We start from the raw sequence: 15,034 nt of genomic DNA on the forward strand, positions 1-15,034 counted from the left end.
CAAGTGTCAGAGAACTGATATCATTTATAGTGACGATTAGCCACACTGCAAGTTATAGTGAAGTTAAAAGTGAGCTTTTTCAGTTACCAATGTTATTAATCCCTGAAGCAACATAAATATTTCATTTATCTTAGTTTCAGCGACTGTATGTGTTGTGTTGTTGTGTTTTTAAAATCTGTGCATCAAACAAAATTATAAATACCATAGTACTGTTGAAAGAATCGAAATTTGGGTTATATTAAAGCTAAATTTTCAAACTGCATTTAAATTTAATCTCAGTTTTCTCAGTTGCCGTTGCACGGGAGTTAGTCAGTTTGGCCTCTGAATGGAACCTTTTTCTGCTCTGGCGCTACTGTGAGAGTGTAAACGTAATTTTTCTTTAGCTTCTAGTCTCTTTATATGAACAGTGTGTCTATTCACCATCGTGCTCCTCAACAGCCCCGTTTGTTATCAGCCCTGCTTTGTCTTGCTATTACTGAAACTGTCAGTACTTTATGATTTCACAAACATATTTTATAAATTATCATGGTAATTTATTTTGTTTCCAGACCGTTAGTACAAGGTCCAGCAACTCTATGACCTCGCAGCGTTAGAGAGACAGCCATATGTATCAGTGTTCCGAGTCCGACTAACTTAATGCCACTCACTCTACAGCGTAGTATACGCACTTTTGAAACCTACTGCCAGGGTAAACCTCTCTACTAGGCCGGGTGTCGAAGCCGGAACCTTGCCCTTGGCGGATTAAACTCTGGGTTCGATCCTCTTCCGGCGCACAGTTTAAACCTACCATATTCTGCATGAAATTGATAGTTTCACTCTGGGAACAGCCGGTACCTCAGGGCTGAATGGTTTCTTCACACTTCTCTTTCTTCCAGTAGCGCTAGAACAGTAACGAATGCAAAGTGTATAATGTAGGAGAGATGCTGGCCGAAGTGAAACTGTGAGCGATGCCCAAGAGAAATACAGGCGTGGCGCGTACGTCACAGCACGTGATTCTGGAGGGGTTACGAGTGCCGGCTGCTGTTTCCGATGGGGAGCGAGTAACTGTTTGAGACGAGTTTAATAATTTTTGACTACGTTTTCAAATGCATACAAGCACTAGATATCACACGACGAAGTCAGGTGTTTAGTAGCTACCTTTCCAATTACATAGTGATTTTCTGAGGGCCCTGCAGAGACCCGAGCGCTAGCGAAGTGTGGCGAGGAAGCCTGTTGTCGTCGTTGTTGTTGTTGTTCTCTTCAGACCTGAAACTGGTTTGATGCAGCTCTCCATGCTACTCTATCCTGTGCAAGCTTCTTCATCTCCCAATACTTACTGCAACCTACATCCTTCTGAATCTACTTAGTGTATCCATCTCTTGGTCTCCCTCTACGATTTTTACCCTCCACGCTGCCTTCCAAAGCTAAATATGTGATCCCTTGATGCCTCAAAAAATGTCCTACCAACCGATCCCTTCTTCTAGTCAAGTTGTGCCACAAACTTCTCTTCTCCCCAATCCTATTCAATACCTCCTCATTAGTTACGTGATCTACCCACCTTATCTTCAGCATTCTTCTGTAGCACCACATTTCGAAAGCTTCTATTCTCTTCTTGTCCAAACTGGTTATCGTCCATGTTTCACTTCCATACATGGCTACACTCCATACGAATACTTTCAGAAATGACTTCCTGACACTTAAATCTATACTCGATGTTAACAAATTTCTCTTCTTCAGAAACCCTTTCCTTGCCATTGCCAGTCTACATTTTATATCCTGTCTACTTCGACGATCATCAGTTATTTTGCTCCCCAAATAGCAAAACACCTTTACTACTTTAAGTGTCTCATTTCCTAATCTAATACCGTCAGCACGAAGAAGCCTAGTGTGCCTAAACAGCTGAGACGTTACAAGCTTTGCTCGCGACAGGTAGCGTTGGGATTCTAATCGCGGTTTCACTAAAATTTTAACTTTCCACACAGCCTCAACCCGAACATTAATTACACATATTTTATAGATATGTTAGAAATATGGTATTGGAAATGCCGATTTACTCAAGATATTTACCCGTTTTTCCTTACTTCGGGATCATTCGTGTCCTATCTGCGTGATAGACTGGCCGACTCGAGCTCCGTTCTCCTTCTTCGTGAAGCCGACGAAAACGAATATGAAACGCTACCGTTGCTTCTCTGGTATTCATATGCGCTGGTCGTCGTTTATCTCCGCCCGCTGTCTCGTAACAGAACAAAACAATGGTGCCGTCACCGCACGGTACATGCCACCCCTGTATTGGCAGCGCCACAACAAGCGTCCATTGTTCCACGGTCCGTCCGAACCTGTTCCGTGGCCTCTACAACAGCGGCTGATGATGCTGCGTCAGCAGGACCAACCGTATGGACCTCTGCTGTGCACACTACCTTCCACCGACATGCTTTTAGTCATGTTCCACAAAATAATGAGGCTTTCCGCAGTAGCTTGCTGTACCTTGCAATAGACTGCCGACCAGTGTGGCCGTGCGGTTCTAGGCGCTTCAGTCTGGAACCGCACTAACGCTACGGTCACAGGTTCGAATTCTGCCTCGGGCATGGATGTGTGTGATGTCCTTACGTTAGTGAGGTTTAAGTAGTTCTACGTTCTAGGGGACTAATGACCACAGATGTTAAGTCCGATAGTGCTCAAAGCCATTTGCACCATTTTTTTGCAATAAAGTTTTCTGCTCGTTCTTCTTTAGAGAAGAGGCCATACTCCAGCCAACATCTTCAATATGAACGCATGGTTTCGCTACCCGATTCTAGCAGATACGAACATATTAAGGACGCACAGAAGACACACTTATGAGTTAAAACATCGTGACAACATGATTAGTAGCGTCTCTGATCACTTTTGGAGAGCAATACAACTGCGATTCAGCGTGTAAGGGAATCTTGGTAGGTTTCCGGAGGTACGGAGGCGAGTTACACAATTCGCACTACATAAGGGTCGGTGGTTTGTGTACGCTGAGCTTGCACCTGACGGCATCCCACATGTATCCCATCAGGTTCAGATCAATCGAATTTGGTGTGGATTCACCGTCGTGCACCTCAAACCACAGTATCTCTATTACATAATAATGTCGTGTGACGAGGGCCTCCCGTCGGGTAGACCGTTCGAAAGGTGCAAGTCTTTCGAGTTGACGCCACTTCAGCGACCTGCGCGTCGATGGGGATGAAATGATGATGATTAGGGCAACAAAACAACCAGTCACTGAGCGGAGAAAATCTCCGACCCAGCCGGGAATCGAACCCGCGCCCTTAGGATTGACAGGCTGTCGCTCTGACCACTGTTTTTTCTTTTTTTTTTTTAGTGTCATTTTGTTCATTGAATCTGCTCGGGTGGACGTCGTAAGACATCTGTTTAAGTTCGTTTTTGATCGATTAACTCAGTTTTTTTTATTGCAGAGGACAGGTAACCCTCTGACCGAACACGCTGAGCTACCGTGCTGGCACCACTCAGCTACCGGGGGCGGACAGTACCTCTATTAAGGCCTGGTGACACGGGCACTTATCGGTGTCAGAGAAGACATCACAGCATGGAGGCGATCTGTAGAAATGTTCATGCCGTCCACAGCTGTCACGGCGATTTCTATTACTTGTGCAGGTACCATGTAAGACAGCCGAATGTCCTCCAGGGAATAACAGTGTTACTACCGGCCTACTTGCGCGGCGTGTTGCGCGTTTAGAGTAGCGTTTTACTTAAACGACGGTGTATATGGACACGCGCGTTGACCTTGTGTACTAAGAAACATGCAGCTGGCAGGAAGCGGCGAATGAAATGAGGGCGCAGTCGTAGCAAGAGTCCAGTACGAGCAGACAAGACAGAGCCTCGGAGTACGCTAGGTTTTGGGTATATAGTGAACACCAATATACCTGCAACGTTCCACGGTTTTGAAAAGGCTGGCTGGCTTCGTCTAAGCCAGTTATACATCTACGTTTATACGAGGAGTATTCGGAAAGAGAGGAACGATGGGTCGCGAAATGGAAACGATCTAACAGTGTTCAGAAAGAATAGATTAAATACAGTTGTTGGTGGAGTATTTAATGCTGTCAGAGGTAGTTTGCCATGTAGCGAAATTGAGGTAGATAGCTCGTGTGAAATAGTATGGGTAGAGGTTATACCTGACAATCGGAATAAACTATTAACTGGATCGTTTTACCGACCCCCGACTCAGAAGACACAGTTGCTGAACAGTCCAAAGAAAACTTTAGTCTCGTTTCAAATAAGTACCCCGCTCATACAATTCTAGTCGGTTGGGACTTCAATCTACCCTCGATAAGCTGGAAAAATTATACGTTTAAAGCCGGCGGCAGTCATAAAACGTCATCCGAAATTGTACTAAATGCTTTTTCAGAAAATTATTTTGAACAATTAGTTCATGAGCCCACTCGAAGCGTAAATGGTTGCGAAAGCATACTTGACCTTTTAGCAACAAATATTCCTGGACAAATAGTGAGTATTGTGACGAATACAGGGATTAGCGACCACAAGGCAGTTGCTGCTAGGTTGAATTCCGTAACACCTACAACCGTCGAAAAGAAACGCAAAGTATATCTATTTAAAAAAGTTTGCTCTTACCGCCTTTTTAAGAGACAGTCTTCACTCCTTCCAATCTGATCAGGTATCCGTAGAAAAGTTGTGGAATGTTTTCAAAGAGATAGTATCGACAGCAATTGAGAGATATATACCTCATAAATTGATAAGTGATGGTACTGATCCCCCATGGTACACAAAACGGGTCAGATCGTTGTTGAAGAAGCAACGAAAAAAGCATGCCAAATTTAAAAGAACGCAATATCCCCAAGATGGGCAAAGTTTTACAGAAGTTCGAAGTATAGCGTGTACTTCAGTGCGAGACGCTTTTAATAATTTCCATAACGAAATTCTGTCTCGAGATCTGGCAGAAAGCACACCAGTGGCATGACGCAATCAATACCTTCACTGCACGATAACAACGATGACGTCACTGATGACACTGCCACTAAAACAGAGTTATTAAACACGGTTTTCCGAAACCCCATCACCAAAGAAGACGAAGTAAATATTCCTGAATTCCAATCAAGAACAACTGCCAAGATGAGAAACATGGAAGTAGATATCCTCGCTGTAACCAAGCATGTTAAATCAATAAAGGCAAGGCCTCCGGTCCAGATTGTATACCAGTCAGGTTCCTTCCAGAGTACGCTGATAAAATAGCTCCATATTTAGCTATTATATACAACCATTCTCTCACAGAAAGATCCGTACCTAAAGACTGGAAAATTGCTCAAGTCACACCAGTAGGAGTAATCCGCTGAATTACAGGCCTATATCACTAACGTCAGTTTGCAGTAGGATTTTGGAACATATACTGTATTCGAACATTATGAAGTACCTCGAAGAAAACGATTTATTGACACATAGTACGGATTCACAAAATATCGTTCTTGTGAAACACAACTAGCTCTTTATTCTCATGAAGTAATAAGTGCTATCGAGAGGGGATGTCAAATTGATTCCATATTTTTAGATTTCCAGAAGGCTTTCGACACCGTTCCTCAGAAGCGTCTTCTAACCAAACTGCGTGCCTGCGAAATATCGCCTCAGTTGTGCGACTGGATTCGTGATTTCCTGTCAGAAAGGTCACAGTTCGTAGTAATAGACGGAAAGTCATCGAGTAAAACAGAAGTAATATCCGGCGTTCTCCAAGGAAGTGTTATAGGCCTTCTATTGTTCCTGATCTATATTAACGACCAAGGAGACAATCTCAGTAGCGGTCTTAGATTGTTTGCAGATGATGCTGCCATTTACCGTTTCGTAAAGTCATCAGATGACCAAAATAAATTTCAAAATGATTTAGATATGATACCTGTATGGTGCGAAAAGTGGCAGTTCACCCTGAATAAAGAAAAGTGTGAAGTTATTCACAAGAGTATTAAAGGAAATCCGCTAAACTTCGATTACGTGATAAGTCACACAAATCTGAAAGTTGTAAATTCAACTACATCCATAGGGATTTCAATTACAAATAACCTAAGTTGGAACTATCACATAGATAATGTTGTGGGTAGAGCAAACCAAAGACTGCGATTCATTGGCAGAACGCTTAGACGGTGCCACCAGATCTACTAAACAGAATGCTTACACTATACTTGTCCGCCATATTATGGAGTATTGCTTTGCGGTGTGGGATCCGCATCAGGTGGGACTGACGGATGATATTGTAAAAGTTCAAAGAAGGGCTGCTCGTTTTGTATTATCGCGAAATAGGGGAGATGGTGCCACAGACATGATACGTGAATTGGAGTGGTAATAATTAAAACAGACTTTTTCGTTGTGACGGGATCTTCTCATGATATTTCAATCATCAGTTTTCTCCTCCGATTGCGAAGACATTCTGTTGGCACCCACCTCCGTAGGGAGAAATGATCATTACGATAAAATAAGAGAAATCAGAGCTCGCATAGAAAAATTTAAGTGCTCGTTTTTCCCGCTCGCCCTACGAGAGTGGAACAGTAGACAGCTTGAAGGTGGTTCATTGAAGCCTCTACCAGGCACATAATTACGAATAGAAGAGTAATCACGTAGATGTAGACGACTTCAGCCAAGCGCGCTGATCAGGACGTCACCACGGTAGGAGCGGCAACTAGACGAAGTGAATACAAGGGCCGCTCCTCCCAGCCACGGCCGTACAGTATTAGCACAGTACCAGACCGGGACTCGCAGACCAGCACAGTTGTAGACCAACAGTACCACAGCAGTTATCAGTAATCTAAAAACTGTGTGACAAACTTTCATGAACAAAGGACTCTGACTTATTTGCGCTCGCTAATCTCTTGCAACGCCGTTGTATTGGCAATCTTATTACAATAATACAAACTATAATGTGATTTGCTTGAACTGTTGCAGAGCGTTCCAAGAACGCAGCGTCCTTTAGGCGCCCTATACGAGTGGGCAGGACCCCACATTTTTGCATTTCTGTCTTCCAAAATGACCACACCGCATCTCCTGCCCTCTGCTCAGGTGCCATAGCCGCAAGAGCCAGATGCCACACAGCTTCAGTTCCCGACGCAACAAATCTCCACCTTGCTCAACACGGAGCAGCAACTACTGGCCAACTCTGCACACCCGAGAGAACAAGCAGCACCTACTGCATCACCGCTATACCACCTTGTCGACCGTTTAGTGAACAAGACGAGGAATGACTCGAGTGATTGTCCCAGTTTGAAGCGCATTTCCTCGTTCACAGTATACCACGTACTCTGAAACTTCCACATATATTATCCACAGTAGGAGGTGCAGCGTTCAGGCTCATTCCAAAAACTCTTTCCTAACGCTACTCGAAGTAAACTCACGTATGATCAAGTTCTCTCTTCGTTGACTAACTATGATGACCAACAAATGAATGTGATAGCAGCTAGGTATCAATTATTTAATTGCAAGAAAACGATCAGGACAAACTTATCGCGAGTGGGTTACTGATTTGCAGCGTATGACAAGGAAATTCAAACAAAAATGTGCTCTCGGTGCTTTATATTAAGATGTTATGTTGTGAGATCCGGTCGTGTATAATGCACCTGATGTCAAGTTCTAAGGACAGATTTTGAAACTTTCCGATCCATCATTTCAGCAGGTAGTGGAAATACTAGATCAATACAATTCTTGTGCTCATATATTTGAGCGGCCAGCTATTTGTCAAGTTGAGTCCCGTAGTTGCGATCGGCCAATTCGGCGGCGGCGGCTGCTCGTCACGCCGAGTAAATAACCTTCCTTACCATGTAAGCAGTTCGCTACACACGCGAACAAAAGTAAGTCTTAGCCTTGGTGTTATGCATGGCACACACGCCAAGAATGCACCTCCTGACAAGCTCAGTGTTATGCTTTTGGTAAGAAAGGACATGTCCAATACGTATGTTTGCAACGGAACAAACATAAGAAATCGGTCCACTCGCAAAAATCTAGTCACAAGGCCCATGTCATTAATGCAACAGGCAGTCACAAAACAGGCACGGGAGCAGTATCTTCAGTGATACACCAGTAGAACAAACTTTTTGTTCATTTACTTATTTTTGGGAAACGTGGGAAATTTCAACTGGACACAGGTGTCTCTGTTACATTGCTAAATCGTCAAACATACGAACTGTTAGGCTCCACATGCCTGTCTAAAACTAGCACGCCACTGATGGCTTATAATGGACAAGACATTTCCTTTCTCGGAACATGTACTTTGCGTGCTATGTATCACTTGCAAACGTGAACAGTGACTTTTACAGTGCTACAATCACGCGATTGTCAGAACTTATTTAGTCTTGATTCTTTTGATTTGTTTGGCTTTAATATTCAGGACAATGTGTTGTCAGTGTCTGCATTCAATGCAAAAGACAGTGAAGCTAGCTTGATAAAAGAATTCCTCGGTTTCTTTTCTGAAGGTCTAAGCAACGCTAACAATTTTTTAGCACATATTACGCTGAAAGACAATGATCAGCCGAAATTTTGCTTGGCCAGAACTGGTCCCATTGCATTACAGAACAAAGTCGCTGCTGAACTTAAAGGATTGCAAGATAGTAGAGCTATTGCACCTATAAAAGCGAGTCAGTGGGCAAGTCTACTGAATTTGTTCCCCAAACCTTCAGTTCGTATTCACCTCTGTATTGACTTTAAGTCTACAGTCAACCCACAAACTATGACAGATACTTACCCATTGCCACGCCCAAAGGATCTCATGGACAAATTAGGCGCTGGATGTTACTTTTCAAAAATCGACTTGTGCGACGCGTATCTTCAGATAGCACTCGATAAAAAATCTCAAAAAGTGTGTGTAGTAAATGCTCATTTGGGCTGTTTAAATATTTGCATTTGCCTTTTGGCACTGCTTCCGCACCCGCCATTTTCCAACGGTATTTGGAACAGCTGATTGCACAAGTGCCAAACTGTTCAACTATTTGGACGACATTGTTGTATCAGGTCGTACACCTCAAGAACATATTTCAAATTTACATGCTTTGTTTCGTGTGTTATCTGCTGCAGGACTAAAATGTAGACTGGACAAGTGTGATTTTTTTTTTTTTACTTGAGATGCAGAAACTTGCTCATGTCATAAACAGACAAGGTGTACATCCCCTTTAGTCGCATTTGTTGGCCGTAACCGGGCGGGGTAGCCAAGCGGTTCTAGGCGCTTCAGTCTGGAACCGCACTAACGCTACGGTCGCAGGTTCGAATCCTGCCTCAGGCATGGATATGTGTGATGTCCTTAGGTTAGTTAGGTTTAAGTAGTTCTAAGTTCTAGGGGACTGATGACCTCAGAAGTTAAGTCCCATAGTGCTCAGAGCCATTTGAACCATTTTTTTGTTGGCCATACGAGACTTGCCAGTGTTAGGGAAAATGAAGTATTATTCCTCAGTTACTATCGTGGGGTCGTTTTTGACCGCAGCATTAACATTATCTTATTTATCTCTGAAATGATGCCGCTCTTGCGCCAAAGATTGTATTTATTCTCTTAGAAGTCAATTGTCTTCAAGGAAACGTATTAGTGCAATTCGTGAAATTGTTTGTTACACGTTAATTGAATTTTGGGGTCACTGTAGACCCCAGGATAATACTTGTATACACATTATATCTGAATATTCCATTGTGTTTTCTGAGTTGCGTGTGTTATCTAACAATGAGTAGTGAATCCACTCGCATGAGCGAACATGTTATGACGGCGGAAGAGGTTATGCACAATTTAGATAACATAGAAAATGAATCTGCAGAGGAAGAACGAAGCCAGGAACATGATTCCGATGTAAGTGACATGGAAAGTGAACACAGTGCTCAAAATACAGACACAACAATTTCTGATTTGGATGTCTCAGAACACGAATTCTCTGAAAATGATTCTGGTAGTTACTATTATCGGAAAAACAGGATCAAATGGTCGCGAAACCCGCCCAATAATTCTAGAACGTGAAAATCTAATATTATTGTTCAATTACCATAAGTGATTGGATCTACTTGGCAATGTAAGCCTTCTATGCCATTTGAAGCATGGTCTCTGCTTATTACAGATGATATGTTGAATACTAGTAGCTCACAAAACGCACAATTTTCTGAAGTATGTGCAAATTGTGACTGCGACTTACGTCCATCATGTCCTTCTAGAAGAAATGCGAGCTTCTTTCTGATTGATTTGTCTTGCAGGTGCTCGTCAATCTGATCATGAGAGTACAGACCAATATTTTGAGCTAGAATGTCCAACGAACGGTCTGTTATCATATTTGATAAGCGAGCAGCAAGGGAACAGAGAAAACAGTCAGGTGACAAGTTGGCAGCTATTTCTGAATTGTTTAACAAGTTTATATCCAAGTACGCACCAAATTACAGCTGTTCACATTTTGCAACAGTTTATGAAATGCTAGTAGGTTTTCGTGAACGCTGTTCTTTTAGAGTGTATCTACAAAACAAACCCCAAAAATATGGGTTAAAATTATACGTTTCTGTTGTGCAAAATGCCACTATCTGCTAAACGCTTATTTTTATTCAGGGAAGGCGACAACTCCAAAGCCGTCAAAACTAAGCATCCAAACACAATCTGTTCTGAAATTGGTTCAACCTATTGCTAAGAGAAACGGAAACGTAAGTAGCGATTACTGGTTCACCTCTCTAGAACTGGCTAATGAATTACAAAAGATTGGCTTGACATGCGACGGTACATTTCGGAAACAGAAATGTAAAATTCCAGCAGAACTCTTGCCCAATAAATCATATGAAGTGGAACATACAAAATTTGTTTTCACAAGGAGTTTAACAATATACTCCTATGTTCCTAAGAAAAGCAAATAAGTAGTCATGCTATCAATGCATCATGACATGCTTATTGTTCAGTTGAGTGGTAAACCTGAATGTTATATGGCAGTATTACAATCCCAACACAAATGTCACGTTGTAAATTTATGAAAGAACTGTTAACAACTCCAATTGAAAAGCACATGAAACACCGTGCAACTGTACCAACTCTATCAACAAATTTTAAAACATTAATAAATTTCGTTTGGAAGAGCAGTTCCAACCATCAAACTCCTGTGGGCCTAAAAAGCGCTAAAGATGTAGCTTTTGCTCAAGAAATCATGCTTAAAAAGTGTCAGTCACTTGTTCAATATGTTGTCTGCAAAAACCACTCTTAGCAGAAGACATTATGTGTAAAATGGAACAAAGATCAACTTTATTACGAACAACGATATTTTAGAAGCTGAAATTTTTGTTAAGCATAAAGTAATGGCTGTTAATTTCTCTACTGTGCATTAAAAACTACATTTTCCCCTTCAGAAATTAATTTGGATCTTAATCAACTAGGCAGACGAAGCAAAAAAGAAGAGTTACAACTAAAATGAAAAATTGGTTACTTTAAAATTACCTCTGCATTGAGAACTGAAAAAGAGTAGACATTAAAATAAACATGTTTTGTATGAGTGAATGTGTATAAAACAATTACCATAAAATATTGAATCAAAGTAAATGGAGCTACTAATAATTTTTGGGGTCACTAATGACCCACGATAATAGTTGTGATAGTCAAAAATATCGATAGTAACTCACGGTTATATTCGGTTCATACCGAATGCTGCACAAATCGCGGCTTCATTGCATCGAATGCGTCCCCTTTGTTTGGACAGCTGAGTACCAAGTAGCTTTTCAAAAACTTAAAGATGAATTGCTCTGTGATCGATGTTTAGTTCACTTTGATCCTGACAAGCCAGTGTTAATGAGTGGATGCTTGCGCTTTCAGAATCGGTGCAGTCATTTCGCACAGAACTGGTGATCAAGACAGGCCTTTTGTTTTCGCATCAAAAGTGTTGTCCAAAGCTCAGTGTAAAATTCGCAAATTGAAAAAGAGGCTTTGGCTATTGTGTAAGGTGTCATTAAATTTCATCATAATTTTTACAGCAGAAAATTCTACTTAGTAACGGATAACAAACAGTCCTTGTTTCATTCGACTAAACTGGTTCAAATCGGTTCCTGTACGAACTGCCCAGAAGTTGCAAAGATGGACTTCGTTGTCTCAGTACCAGTACGAGACTGTGTGTCGTCCGACAGCTCAACATGGTAATGCGGACGCACTTTCACGTCTTCCGCTTGGCCTTGATACAGACTTTGACGTTTCTGCTGCATCTTGTTGTCACATCGATGATCAGGATTCCGAATTGCTTCAGTCTTTTCCGCTGAACTATTAAAAAACTGCACATACCACGGAAGCTGATCCAGATTTGGCCTCGTTGTACAGATACGTGTGAGTCCTGTTCAAAATGACATGTGTTGATCCCTGAAGCTTTGCCAAGAGAAGTATTACAATTACTTCACCAAGGACGTACGAAACAGGTTAGCGCCGACACTGGTTTGATGCGGCCCGCCACGAATTCCTCTTGTATGCTAATTTCTTCATCTCAGAGTACCACTTGCAACATATGTCCCCAAGTATTTGCTGGATGTATTCCAATCTCTGTTTTCCTCAACTTTAAGCCCTCTACAGCTCCCTCTAGTACCGTGGAAGTCATTGCCTGATGTCTTAACAAATGTCCTATCATCCTGTCCCTTCTCCTTATCAGTGTTTCCACATATTCCTTTCCTTTCCATTTCAGCGCAGAACCACCTCATTCCTTACCTTATAAATCCACATAATTTTCAACATTTGTCTGTAGCACCACATCTTACATTATTCGATTCTCTTCTGTTCCGGTTTTCCCATAGTCCATGTTTCACTACCATACAATGATGTACTCCAGACGTACATTCTCAGAAATTTCTTCCTCAAATTAAGGCTGATATTTCATATTAGTAGACTTCTCTTGGTCAGGAATGCCCTTTTTGCCATTGCTACTCTACCTTTCATGACATCCTTGCTCCGTCCATCATTGGTCATTTTACTGCCTAGATAGCAGAATACCTTTACTTCATTTACTTTGTGACCATCAATCTCGATGTTAAGTTTCTCGCTGTTCTCATTTCTACTACTTCTCATTACCTTCGTATTGCTTCGATTTACTCTCAGTCCATACCCTGTACACATAAGACTGTTCATTCCATTCAGCAGATCGAGTAATCCCTCTTCACTTGCACTTAAGATGGCAATGTCATCAGCGAATCGTTTCATTTATATCCTCCACCTTGAATTTTAATTCTCTCCTGAACCATTCTTTTATTCCCATCATTGCTTCCTTGATGCCGGCCGGAGTGACCGAGCGGTTCTAGGTGCTACAGTCTGGAACCGCGCGACCGCTACGGTCGAAGGTTCGAATACTGCCTCGGGCTGATGACCTCAGACGTTAAGTCCCATAGTGCTCAGAGTCATTGAGCTTCCTTGATGAATAGATTGAACAGTAGGGGCAAAAGCCTGCATTATTCTCTTATACCCTTTTTAATACGAGTATTTGGTTCATGGTCATTCACTCTTACTATTCACTCTTAGCTGTTTTACGCATTGTATATGCCCTGTCTCTCCCTACAGCTTACCCCTACATTTCTCAGAATTTCGAACATCTTACGTCATTCTACATTGTCAACGCTTTTTCCAGGTCGAAAAATCCTACGAACGTCTCTTGATTTTTCTTTAGTCTTGCTTCCATTATTAACCGCATTGTCAGATTTGCCTCTCTCTTGCCTTTACCTTTCCTAAAGCCAACTGGTCATCTTCTAGCGCATCCTCAATTTTCTTTTCCATCCTTCTGTACATTATTCTTGTCAACAACTTGGATGCATGAGCTGTTAAGCTGATTGTGAGGTAATTCTCGCACTTGTCAGCTCTTGTCGTCTTCGGAATTGTGTGGATGACGCTTTTCCGAAAGTCAGGTGGTATGTCGCCAGAGTCATACATTCTACACAGCAACGTGAATTGTTATTTTGTTGCCACTTCCCCCAATCATTTTAGAAATTCTGATGGTATGTTAACTATCCCTACTGCTGTATTTGATCTTCAGTTCTCCAAAGTACGGTTAAATTCTGATTCTAGTCCTAGACCTCCTATCTCTTCTAAATTGGCTCCTGTTTGTTTTTTGTCACACCAGTCAAATCTTCTCCCTCATAGACGGTTTCAATGTATTCTTTCCACCTATCCGCTCTCTCCTCTGTATTTAACAGTGGAATACCCGTTGCATTCTTAATGTTACCACACTTACTTTTAATGTCAACGAGCGTTGTTTTGACTTTCCTTTATGCTGAGCCTATTCTTTCGACAACCTTTTCTTTTTCGATCTCTTCACATTTTTGTAAAGCCATTTCGTCTTAGCTTCCCTGAACTTCCTATTTATTTCAGTCATCGGCGACTTGTATTTCTGTATTCCTGAGTTTCCATGAACATTTTTGTACCACCTCTTTTCATCGATCAATTGAAGTACACTACTGGCCATTAAAATTGCTACACCAAGAAGATGAGGTGCTACAGACGCGAAATTTAACCGACAGGAAGAAGATGCTGTGATATGCAAATTATTAGCTTTTCAGAGCATTCACACAAGGTTGGCGCCGGTGGCGACACCTACAACGTGATGACATGAGGAAAGTTTCCAACCGATTTCTCATACACAAACAGCAGTTGACCGGTGTTGCCTGGTGAAATGTTATTGTGGTGCCTCGTGTAAGGAGGAGAAATGCGTACCACCACGTTTCCGACTTTGATAACGGTCGGATTGTAGCCTATCGCGATTGCGGTTTATCGTATCGCGACACTGCTGCTCGCGTTTGTCGAGATCCAATGACTGTTAGCAGAAAATGGAATCGGTGGGTTCAGGAGGGTAATACGGAACGCCATGCTGGATCCCAACGACCTCGTATCACTAGCAGTCGAGATGACAGGCATCTTATCCGCATGGCTGTAACGGATCGTGCATCCATGTCTCGATCCCTGAGTCAACAGATGGGAACGTTTGCAAGACAACAACCATCTGCACGAACAGGAGCGCCTGCGATGGTGTACTCAACGACGAACCTGGGTGCACAAATGGCAAAACGAAATTTTTTCGGATGAATCCAGGTATGTTTACAGCATCATGATGGTCACATACGTGTGACCGCA

Source organism: Schistocerca piceifrons, chromosome 3 (genome assembly GCF_021461385.2).
Source record: "Schistocerca piceifrons isolate TAMUIC-IGC-003096 chromosome 3, iqSchPice1.1, whole genome shotgun sequence".
NCBI lineage: Eukaryota > Metazoa > Arthropoda > Insecta > Orthoptera > Acrididae > Schistocerca > Schistocerca piceifrons.